This window comes from Bombus terrestris, chromosome 7 (assembly GCF_910591885.1).
Source record: "Bombus terrestris chromosome 7, iyBomTerr1.2, whole genome shotgun sequence".
Taxonomy (NCBI): Eukaryota; Metazoa; Arthropoda; class Insecta; order Hymenoptera; family Apidae; genus Bombus; species Bombus terrestris.
Window position 1 is genome coordinate 8190447 of NC_063275.1, and position 13087 is coordinate 8203533.

Sequence of the window (13087 nt, forward strand, 5' to 3'; positions counted from 1 at the left end):
TATTTTGTGTGGAATGATTGTTAGCTTTCTTTCATACGAAGAATCAATGTAGTTTAATTATAGAGTTATGAATAAAAGGATCTACAATGATCATTGTTTATGATCTTTAAAATAGAATGTTATCAGTTGGTAAAATTGATTTTTAAACGCTAATATACAGATATGTAAAATGAATGTTTACGGTTATTAAACTTTATAGAAATGCTTATTGTTTTAGAATCTTTTAATCTCTAAATTTATTAGTTCCTAAATTAGAAAACAGATAAAGAAGATTCTTCTAAACACTTGCGCAGATAAACATCATCGATTAACATAGCGATATTTATAGGCGATTATCACGTCGATAAATTATATCTATCAACATAGATATTGATAAGTGAATAGAAATCGCATAAAATATTTTACTAACTTCACCAAATGACGGGAAATATTTTTTTTTTAAATGAGAGTGTATAATTTTATCATCGTGGCGAGATAGCTAACGTCAAGACCAAACCAATGACCTATAATATGTACCATGATCTCCATGTGTGCTTGAGTACAAAAAGTTTAGAGATCTTTTAGGAAATAGGAGCGAAACACATTTACTAAAATACTCGTACATAAACACGACATTACTTTGTGATTAAAGTGGTATAATCTTTTGCATATTGTTTATGAACATTGAAACGTTTCATATCCGCTATTACATAGTATTATAGTTGTAAAAGACATAATCCAGTATTATTGCGAGATTTCAAGAACGCGCTTGTAATCATGAATCATTACAGTAAGAAAGAATGGAAATACTTTTAATTTTCATCAAACATAAACATAATGGCACAACAATTACATGTACTTTCACTTTAAAAAACATCGATAATCTTGAGAAAAATCTTTTACTCTACGTAATATCGAATATCGCAATATTCCGACCAAACATTTTTTCCTCCGATATTTCTTCCTATCATCAAAAATAATTGAAGTATTCAAATGATCAAGTTACGTTGTTCATCATGTATTCACAAGGTGGCAATAAAATAGGTGGCCAAACTTTGGTATCTACCTGACGATGAAAAAAGATCATACGAACAGAGGTCCGAGAAATTCTTTTTTCTGAGATATAGACGCTTCGATTATAATGGAGTATTTGTAGAAATGTTTAGATCTTACTTAATTGCTGAAAATGATTTCCTTCTACAACAATGCATATTCCGCATCGACGTTTCAAAGGCTGTCGAAAACGTTCAAAAATTTCTGATGTATTCCGAATTTCATCACATGCAACAATAATCCCGTTTTTGAGTATTTCCGGACTATCAATAGGGTTACGATCATAAACTAAACTTTTAAAAAATTCCCACAAATAAAATTCCAAAGCTCTGTTCTGTATAAAACACATTTGATGGCGTATTGCGTACAGCGTGTCATCTAATACCATAGAAAAATCATCTTACAGAAATTGTGTGCAATTTCTACCATTAAATATAAACAAATGCTGCAATAAAGAAGTCTTCAATAATCAGCCCATACTTTACTTATTACTCTCTAGATTAATGAATGACATGTGTATTTTTATTCATCCATAGATGTTTGTTATGAAAATTGACAATAGTGTTTTGCATAAATTTTGTCTCATTCGTGAAAACTATATACAAATATTTCGAAATATACTAAACTAATGTACTATTACATTGTAGCATTGTAGCATTGACAAAAGATTACTCGTGGTTGATACTCCAGTGGCAGAAGTTCTTATACTTGCTGCATATTACGCGGATCTAACAGATTTTCTCATAAAATTTGCCGTATATTTTCACGAGAAACATTTTGCATATCTAATGTTATCTGTCTTGTGCTTAGTTTTGGATTTTTTCGACGCGTCCAAGTACCTGATTTTCAACTTCAGTTGTTCGAACACGTTTGTTTGACCCTCTGTTAATTGTAATAAACAAGGAATGGATCTCTAAGCCCACGATGCATCGAAGTAAAAATACTTTTGGCAAGGAATGTTCGCTAATAGAGATTCTGAGCTTTTCTGGCCTTCCCGTTAGCCCGCCCATACGTAAAGTGAATATCTGCTTACTCGAAATTAGGATATATCATTCTGATAGCACTGTTTTCATTACGAAACATTCAGATATATACTGATATACTATGAAACACGCTGCCTTCAATGTCAATACATCTTCCTCTAACATATTTACTTCTAGCAGAAGAAATAATGACAGTGCTTGAAATTGCACACCTGACAGCTATTTTAGCAAAGTTTCGATGTAAACAAAGTGTGTCTCTATATCGAGGAGGAAGAGTTTTCAGATATATGTATATATCATCTTTTTCCAGCATTAGGAACAATAGAATATGCTATCAAAGTTTGGGCACTTATTTCTTGCTCATCTAAAATATTAACTTTTAAAAATAAATTCTTTAAAAAAAAGAAAAAAAAATTGTATTATAATATTCTGTACTACAATTTTTATAAAATCGTTTATAATCTACCTATCTGTAATCTTATAATTAAATTACATTCTAGCAAGCCAATGCCCGTAAACATCTTAATAATAGTGTATAAAAATATGATATTAAATATAAATTATAGCGAAACAGAGACATAGACTAAAACGTCAAAATTACATCAGGTTTAATTAAAGTGCGCACCAGAAACATCAGATTACCTTTACAACCATATTTGTCAATCGACTATCTAATCAATGCAAAATTTATTCCTCCATTATCCTTCGTTTCATCAATTATATTGTAAGATGTTTTCGGTTGTTTCAAAATACAATTAATATAATTTTGAAGAAAAGATTCAGAACTATATCTTATATAGATTCATTTATCTGGCCATGGAATTGCGAATAAAACTGCAATCTTGCCTCTGACAGAATTAATTCGCATTAATACCTTTTAAAATAGAAGGTAACGAACGACGAGAAACTGGTATCGGTACGAGAGTAATTCTATCAAAGATATTTGGTATTTCATGGGGCCGCGGATGAATCGTTCGAAAAGATACAGATCCAATTCTACAACGTTTAAAGCAGCTGCAAATAACCTTCGTAATCAGTGCAGAAATTAAGTCAATTAGTGTGAAGGTAGGACTGCCGCGGTCGAGGATCGGATGGACTAAAGGGGTAATTTAAACTTCGTTCAAACGAATTTCATTCCAGTTCTTAGCTTCGAGAATAAAAAGAAACTGTACCGCTTTTAGAACGACCAGCCAGGCTTCGCAATTTCAGTTTTTAATGGAAACGCGATAACTCAAACAGCTTTTACATAAGTACGAAATTGCCGTAATCGTAAATATTCCGAAAGTTTCACTCTTATCAAAAGAAACAGTTGAGCGGAACTTTAAGTCCCCGTAAATATTTAAACGATGTCCGTTTAGAAATCGATTCTTTGGATTATATGAATGATAAATCTCTTGTCCCTTCTACTATCTATTGCGAGGCGTTCGCGCTGCGTCCATCTAATTATTGGTAATGTTCCGTTTCGAAACACATAAAGTAACACGTAAACTCTCTATTTAAAGTTGGCAATGCTTATAATATGATCATGCAGAAGGCTATTTTTAAGTAAAGATTGTAGAATGTTAGGGGCGACTGCCATTAGTGAATTTCAGATGTTTATGCAAATTTATATTTTTATAAAAACATCTGAAAAAATGAAACGCAAATGGAGATTTGTTTCGCCCATGCAATGTTATAACAAATACTATACTTTGGATATTTTGTGTATTTTTGCATATTATATACATTGAATGCATTTTTACCCTTTAAATTCATCTCTCAAATATGGGATGCGTAAATATGTACGAGTATTATAAAAACAGAAATAAACATATCGGAGTATTATAAACTCCGTATTTCCAAAACATAATTTGAAACCGATTTGTAACGGTACTTGCCACTCTTTAAAGCGTGATAGAATGAAACAATAATCTTTTATTTTTTTTTAATTCTGTTCGAACTTATGTTTCGTTTAAGAAAGTATCCGTGTCTGTACGATTTTTATGGAAAGAAATGTTATCCTTAAGAACTTCTTTGAAAAGTGTTCTCGTGAAACAGATATTTTACAATCTGTGTAATAAAAGTTCCATGGAGACAAGTTATATTAGAATTCATGTATTAAGAAAGGTACCATAAGATAAATAGAAGTATTAAATTATTAAGTACTACTTTCACTTAAGGATATAATATCATATTATTCGTATGTTTATTGAATAAAAAACATGAGAATAATAACATAAATAATTTTTCATAAGAACTATTGAACAGAAAAGAGAACGTCAAGAATAATACCTGGACATCATCTTTTCATAATTTAAATAAATTGAAATACATGGCAATTTCATAATACAATATATAGATAATATATACAATATATAAATATCACATATGTATTCAGTAACATCCTCGTCATCCTAACAGTTTATTTCAAAGAGAAACAAACAAGTTTTGGACTGTGAAATATCGATGTAAATATTGCAAATGAATAACATATTCATAATATCAATTTAACTATAATAATTATTTAATATGGTAGTAGTACTATTCATTGAATAGTATTCATTATTTGTTACAATAATTGAGAATTCTTTTAATATTGATGAGTGAAATATTTATTTCTGTTGTAGAAACAATGTTTATTTTTATATTTTATGAGCCCTTTTCAAAATAAAAATTTTATTTTCAAGAACTTTTCTTTATCTGTTCTCATCGGAACTTATGATGTGAGCAGTTTTCTAAAAAAAGTTCCATGATCCATGTTTTAAATAGAACCTATTAGAATGTTCCATAACTCTTTGGATCCTTGCTTTGGAGCAGTTAACATATATTTCCTTATCAGTAAAGGAAGCTCTAAGAGTACGTAGAAAGGAGTTCGCAGCACTTAGACTGCCGTTAATTGGAAATTAACGTTTCTGATACTATCTAATCATCGTACATCCTAAGCAAACCTAATAAAAAGAATTAGAAAACAAACTCTTTACAAGAGTCACAGATATCAGACTCATTTCAACAGTCAGCTCAACGAAATGAAATACTTGCATGAAATATTAAATTATTCAGAAAGTTTGTAGAAATTTTCGACAAATTCGTAATTAATATGTGTTAAGACAATTATTGCTTTATATTGTTTATTGGTAAGTTTAACAAATTTCATAATTTTTTAAAATATCTGGTACATTTTTGCTATGTATTAGTTTACCATCTAATATATACATAAATTAATACTCATAGGTAAACTTGGTTGTATTCGGTTGAAAGTATTTTGTGCAAAATAAATATTGGTCGAATGATGCAAATACAATGAGACAGCACGTTCCAACAGAGGTTCGATATTTTTCAATCTAAGATCGTTTTCTTCAAAGATGAAAATAAATGTTTTTATTGTAAATTTTTGGATGTTTCTCGTTAACTATATTATTTAATGTCCAATTAGAAGTATTACTTAACCGAATTTAGCATTTTATTATTTGAAAAAGATTTATAATACATAGCCTTACCAAATATGCAATAAAATTTAATATTAATTGTTAGACACGAATTTTTCAAAGAACGTAATACAATTCAATATTATTCATTTTATTCGAGCATATAAGGTCAACAATGTATTCTAGAAATAATTAAACTTAAAGTTTCTTTATACTAAATCAATTCTCAAATTTTTCTCTCTAGGATTAAAATTATCGAGTCTGAGTGATCTTCGAAAATATGCAAATTTAAGAACGTTTTAATGAATATTTTAATATTTAGATACACAATAGTAGCTGAATTCACGGCAAAATTATAATACTATGACTTGATAAAAATTAGCTATTTGATCAAACTTATTATTCCTGCAGTAACAACTCGTTTTAATTTAATATTAAGAAATTGAGAAATTGAGAAAACAAAAGTTTCTTGCACCACTCTATTGGATAAAGGAATGCCTGAAAAGTGATAGAAACAATTATTGGTTTATATTTGCTAATAACTTGTGTAATGTGTATGGAAACTAAAATAATTTTATTCATAATTATTTATAAAAGGAAACTTTTCTTAGTAGTAAAATATAACTAAGTACTTTTTAATGTTATATCCAAAATCGAATTATATCCAATTATATCGAATCATAAGTATAGATGACAGCAATATCTTTATCAGATATTTCTCCAAGACTGCTAACATAAATTTCATCTCTAAATCCTCCATAAATTTTCTTAATCAATTTCCGCTGCAACAGTTTCTTGCTATTTGTCAACAAGATGAAAGCATAATAAAAAAGCAACGATGATATCAGAAGAATTACCCGTGCAGAATAGAATGCAAGTTCATATGTATCGCAAGTTCCAAACTGTGGTGGATGCTTTCTTTCCGTATAAACGCCGTAGAAAGGGAAGTTCTGAATCGTCTTCTGTCCACTAGAATCTCGTATCTCCGCTCCGCAAAAATACTCCGCTGGCATGGCCAGTGTATAGTCGGTCCTTGCGTGTCCACTTGTCCGGTTAGCAGCCTTAAAACGCGGCTTTTTGCCAAGACCAGGAAGAGAATCCTTTCATGGCGATTCAACTGCGTTTAACGGCATTTTCGCACTGAACAGCGATCCGCATTTAACAGCACGCAAGCTTGCGCGACGCGTTTTTGCGCTCCATCTCCTGTATACTGGAAAAACGAATACAGGAAAAGGCTAAGGCAAGATTAGTTTAATTGCGTATAATTAGTAACGGACGCTACCTTGTCGTTAGATTTATATACCAAACCACCTGTCACGAAACTGGATGATACCTACCATTATCATTCGTTAGAATTATTGATCTTTTTAAATAATAAATAATAAAAAATTAATTTTTTGTGAATTTCAAAGTTGATAATGAAACCCGACGTTATTATAATAAAATATATTTTCGGAAAAATTAATAATAATTGGAAATAATACATTTTTAATAAGATCATCAGTATAAATATATGATAGATTTTTCCTTAATAGTTATTTATGTTTAATAGTATATAAACATGCTTCTTAATTAGTTATTCCAAAATATTTCAGTTTAGTACTGCTGCTTTTGATTATTCTTCTGCTTGAATTTCAAAATTATGGTAAATTTACTTTAATAAAAGACATGAAAATACATTTTTTTTCGAAACCATACAATTTCATGAAATTTACGGGATTGTTAAAAATTGTCGCTCTTATTACTACAGTATCATGGGAAGATTAGTTAAGAAAAACTCGATGAAATACAATGCAGATAGAAAGTGGAAGTACTGACAGACCAAAGGGGACGAGAAATTCCAATGGGCCATCTGGCCCATCAATATGTCCGCGGACCTTCAGAAAAGTAGTTACTTGGAAAAGGCGTACGTGACCATCATTGGTCATGGATGTGTGGGAGTACGAAAACTGTGATAAAGAGTTTTGGCGGAGAAAGGCAATTGAATTGCGAGAGAGTTGCGAATTAGTCGTTAGTTGTTTGCGAGTGAGTTGCGAGTTGTTAGTTGTCGAGTTGTTATGAATTGTTAGTTGTGAGTTGTCACTCAGAAGTTGAGTAGTTGTACAGATTTAGATTTTTAGTTGTATTACAATACTACATTAAGAAATAGCATAGTTTCCTGTTTCAATCATTGTAAATAAATCCATCTATCAAATAAATAAAGTCACTATATTACGTAATAAGATACTTTTAACTTATTACAGCATCACCTAATTCTGTAAATTTCTATTCTTCTATTTCACTATATCCGTTGTCATTTATATATCGCATTTTTGTTTATGAAATATCATAAATATCATGTTTGTTATAGCTGAATGACCAAATAGTTATTTCTGTTGCTTTTAAACTCCAAATATTTGTTATTTTAATTTCTTCCTTAATCAGGAAAGAGAAAAAAAAATGAAGAAATTGAAAGTTAATACATTTATGATCCTAGGACACTCTTGCCTAAAAATTAGTAATATTAGTGAATTGATAAATTACAAATTCAAATTTATAAGCTTCCTCATTCACAATTTTAGAATTTTACGTCAAATAATCATATAACTCTCAGTCCATATAAGGAACCCAATCCAAACTTAACTCTGCTGCGTCCTTGGGCCATCTTTAATCGCATATTTCTCTGTTTACAAAATTTCTTAAGTTTGAAGAAAATATAAAAGAATTATCGATATGTGCAATTTTTCATTTAAATTTTATATTCAAAATTTTCTCAAGCATTTTCCAACTTTTATTTATAAGAAACATTCCATAATTGTCAAAAAAGAACTGCGGGGAGGGGTGCCGTCAAATCAGCAGGGACGACGTATCGTTGAGGCGATTATGTAGGTACTAATACAAAAGTGAAACTTTTTTATTTTTGACTTTGTTTTAAATTAAACTTTTACTAACGTATTTGTAAGATCTTTTTGATTAAAATGAGACCAACCACGAAATACTTTGAATTATATTTACTTATTGATATTTATTATCACTTATTTAATTATCATTTATTAAGTAAGCAAATATGCTTCAAATTATATCGTCTGTGGTCTCATTTTAATCAGAAAAATGTAACAAACACGTTGGAAAGATTTCACTTCTGATTATAAATCAAAAATAAAAAATTTTGATCTTTTTCTACGTTCAACACATCCAAGATCTTAATTTCGAAAAGTAGAAAATTTCCGTACATAACATATGTTATACAAAAACATTTTAAAATTTCATTAAAACTGTAATGAGACATGTATCATGGTTATAATGATAAATTTTCAAATCAATCTGAAAAAAATATATAGAATATATAAGATATATATATATATATACTACAAACATACATATATTTAATAAAAGCGTATTATATAGCATAAATAACCATCTTAAACATATAAACAAGTATGAAAGATATGCTCTCATTAATTATCGATGTTTACTAATATAATGGATAATTGAATGTTTAAGTCTTTTTTTTACCCCTAATTATACAATATATACTTATACTAAATATCTTGTAATTTCCATGTATGTATGTGTCTTACAGTAGTGCTAATAAAATTTCAAAATGTTTCATATAACATAAATGATGTATTCATAAAAGATTTTTAAAGTGTTCCAATATCTTCTTGAGCTATTATATTTCATATAAAATAACTTCTGCTATTACAATAGTAATTATCCTTATCTCGTCTATACCTATCCTTGATTACCTCTATTATTTTCGGATCTGAAAATTTCTTATTATTCTAACTACTTTTCTGATCCGTCTTCTTTCCCCTATTCTATTGAGGGACCTCGGACCCATATAAAGTATCAACGCACGTTCATCTTGACGGTCAGGTGTGAGTGTGGGGCGGGACTGTATCCGTGTGGTGCAAACCGAGAGCTGCTGGGTACACCGGTGGGCACTTGTTGCTCCTCTGGCAACCCCCCTGAGTGTTTACGCGTTAAATAAGTGTATATACCGCCGGTGTCGACGAGCAGCTCACTTCACCTCGGTGTTTTCGATGCGCGAGCCTGTACCTACATACATTCCACCCTCTCAATTCCCGTGAACGCCAACATACAAAGCCTTGTCGCGACCGGATGTTCCTGTTGCTCCTGGGGACTAGCAATATATAATGATGGTGTAATGCTGGAAAGTACACATTTCGGTAGCATACAGAAAATATCACCTTCGTATAATTTGAGATGTAGTTTGGAGACATGTTTAAATTATGTTATGTATCTTTTCATGATGGATTAACTTTTAAAAGACAGATTTTGGAATTTACGATTTACGCGTTAAAAGAATAATTTTAGGGATTATATCGTTCTTTTTGTATTTATTTATTTATTTTTTTAATTTTTACTTTCTTTTAGTTGCAAACAGAAACTTGTTGCTAAATGATTATGATATACATATGCATATGGAATATATGAAGACACAAATTAGTTATAGAAAATATGAGAAACTGATTAGGGCTTGTTATTTATACATATTGTATAATTTCTAAAGCTTTTTAACATAATAATATCTACCCAAAATATAAAGGAAAGTAATTTCTACGAATAACGCTGAAACATTACACATTACAACATGTAAATATAGTAAAATAAAAAACGAATAGATACTACATCTATTCATTTATGCTGGTACTGCAGTCTCATTATGAGTCAGCTATATTAAACAATATACATATATCCATATGCGTTGTTACATGACAATATATTGAAGGATTTAGGAAATGGAATGTGGTTGCTTATAATCGAACAAGTTGAGGTAATATGTATATTGTTTAAGTAAAATAATATATGTAAATTCAAAGGTGGTAAAGTCCACTATATTTTATTTATTTCCCTTCTTGCATGTTTTCTATTTATTAGATTATAGTGTTCTGTCGCGCAACACATCTGCACGCCATCCCGCGCGGCTTGCCAACCACCGGTCTACCTGCCGTCCTTCTAACACTCCATAGGCCCAAGGACCCACTATAAAGTTGCAATTCTAGCTGCATTGTTCGCACACATGGTCTAAGCACATCTGTTTGCCAGAAGAGACTTTCTAATTCCAGAAGTATTTTCGGCCGGTTTTTAGAATCATGTGCTCTTAAGAATTACGAAGAAAGCGGAGATATACCTAACGAAAAATCTGAGTTTCCCTGTGAACAATGTCGCCTAGGACCCAAGTTGGTAGGAGGTTTCTTCCTCCTCTCTTCCTTCCTAACATTGGTCCCAACCAATCGACATCGCGGATTATTGCCCTCACTCTACTAACTAAAAATGTAAGCAACGAATCCGCGTTCTTCGTTCAAAGGGCACACCCATACCAAGCTTTTCTCCTTATTCACATTAGAATAAGCTTCAGAGTTTTCCATCGTCTCTCACGGTGACTAGAGTTCCTGCATTCCCTACAACTCTCACCGTTCCTATATCTCTCACATTTTCCTACCACAGTCAACGATCTAACGTCTAACTTCTAACATTAAGTCTCATACCGTTCTAAGTCATTAAGTGTTTATATCTATTCAATCGTGTATACTAAGTGTTGGAAATATAAATTTTAACTCTGTGAGCCACAGTGTTATCATACCTGAATCACCCCTATTATCTTAATCGAAATACGGGGATCGAACTATTCGTGGTGTCGATCATTTTAATCGTAACGGGAATTTACGACTCCCGTTGGCGCGTATTCTAACGACCGCGTCTCCCCGCGATAGCTCGAAAATACATATAGTATTTACGCAGCTAAAAATGATTTAAATCTTTTCTTAATAAGTTTTGCTTCAAAAATATTCATGATTTAATGGTATTTAGTGCTGTATATAGGTATTAATAATAAAATGTGAATGAATGTATAGTATACATCATGTATATGTCATATCATATCGTAGAAATAATAAAAATGGCAAATTCAAAATTTGCTAAATTAATTCTTAGGTAATAGATATAGAATATCTTGAGATACATGTATAATCATCAAACAATCATCCATCTCATTCTATATCTAGCGATAACTTATCATAATATCCATTTAGTACTAAACACTACTTAGTGTAATTTTATAGCAGTAATAAAAAGAATCATTATAAATATATGATTCGTATTGTATGTTAAAATAATGAAATAATGATAATTTAAAAGATTCAGCATAAGGTAGATATTCAATAAAAGTATATGTATCTATATATAGGGTGGCCCACAGATCACTTTCCCGTTTAACTTTGTATAACTTTTGTAATAATAATAATAATATTTGTTAATAATATTTTTTACTATAAAATACATGAAATGGAAATTTTTTAAATTCAGAAACGGACAATAATGCCGCATGAGTGACCCATGTTTTCCGCTTCACAAGCGTGAGCTCTTTCCACTACGTTATACATCACAGCTGTTAATATTTCCGGCTTCAAAGCTTGAATTTCTTCCTCGATATTGTTCTTTATCCGCTGTATTGTTCGGAGCTTATTAATATACATTTGATCCTTCAAATATCTCCAGCAAAAAATCAAGCGTAGACCGGGAAGACCAGTTGAAATTGGAAGCTCGTGAAATTAAGCGATTCAATCATTCAATTATTATTACTTGTTGCTCCGTTGTGAATTTATTCATTATAAATTTCCAAAAAGCAAATTTTAACAATTTGAAAACAAAATTTTTAAATATATAATAGAAAAAAGACTATGGAATTTCTAAATAGGAAAGTGACTTATGGGTCACCCTGTAGAAATATTTGTTTCATAGCGAAAATCGAATACGTGTACCTAATTTATTAAATAATAAACTGTTTAGAGCATTCATAACATAAATAAATAAAAGTATAATATAACTAACATAAAAATATATATGATAAGTAAATATTTAATTATTTCAATCTTTTATAATAAGTTTTATGTGTTATTTTAAAGAATAATTTTAGAAACAGATGTCATTTATACATAATACATTTGATGCAGATTAAACAAAAAATTCGAAAATAATGAATTCTGTAAAGGTAATTTAAGCTACAATAAATCGTCACGAATGTCATAATCTTTAAAAGATTCTTTGACACATTGTAAATATTTCATGGATCACTTTTCTCTATAGCAATCGTCGTTAATAATCGTGTAAATACAACTGATGCGACGTAAATAAATATGAACGGAAGAATAAAATGAACGAATATGAATATTCATACGAACATGTAAATAATAAATTCGCCGACAAATAAAACGTCAGAGAAAGGAAGAGATAATATTGGCACGCTTGTACGCGATACAGGCGAACCGCGGAGAGTAAATGTTTCCTCGTGTGTCGTGAATGAAAGATATAAACAAACGATGTGGTAGAATACGTGGGGTGAAATGCGTGTCCCCTGTGCGTTTGTACGCACAATGAGCATAAATGAGCGGACAGACGTAATAAGTGGGAAAAGCGTTCTCGTACATAGGTTAGTAACGAGTCCACCGGGGGTTTGTGGAAAACGGATGAAAAGCATGTTCCGTGTCGCGTGTGTGCGCATAATCAACGTGACGAATACCCGCGTGAGTGTAAACCTTGCGAATGAATGTGTAGGTGGTTAAAGAATGAGAATATTATTGCATTTGTATGTGCTCGTGTGTGCATGGGGGCTAGAAATCAGAAAAATTACGAGATAGAGAGATAAAGTGAGTGCTTGAAAAA

The 13087-nt window shown here is 30.8% G+C and overlaps 1 protein-coding gene across 1 annotated transcript in view; it reads left to right on the forward strand.

Annotated features, from left to right (window-relative positions):
- LOC100643217 (forkhead box protein O) overlaps positions 1–13087 on the forward strand; it is a 299428-nt gene that overhangs the window by 238451 nt on the left and 47890 nt on the right. The window lies entirely within an intron of this gene.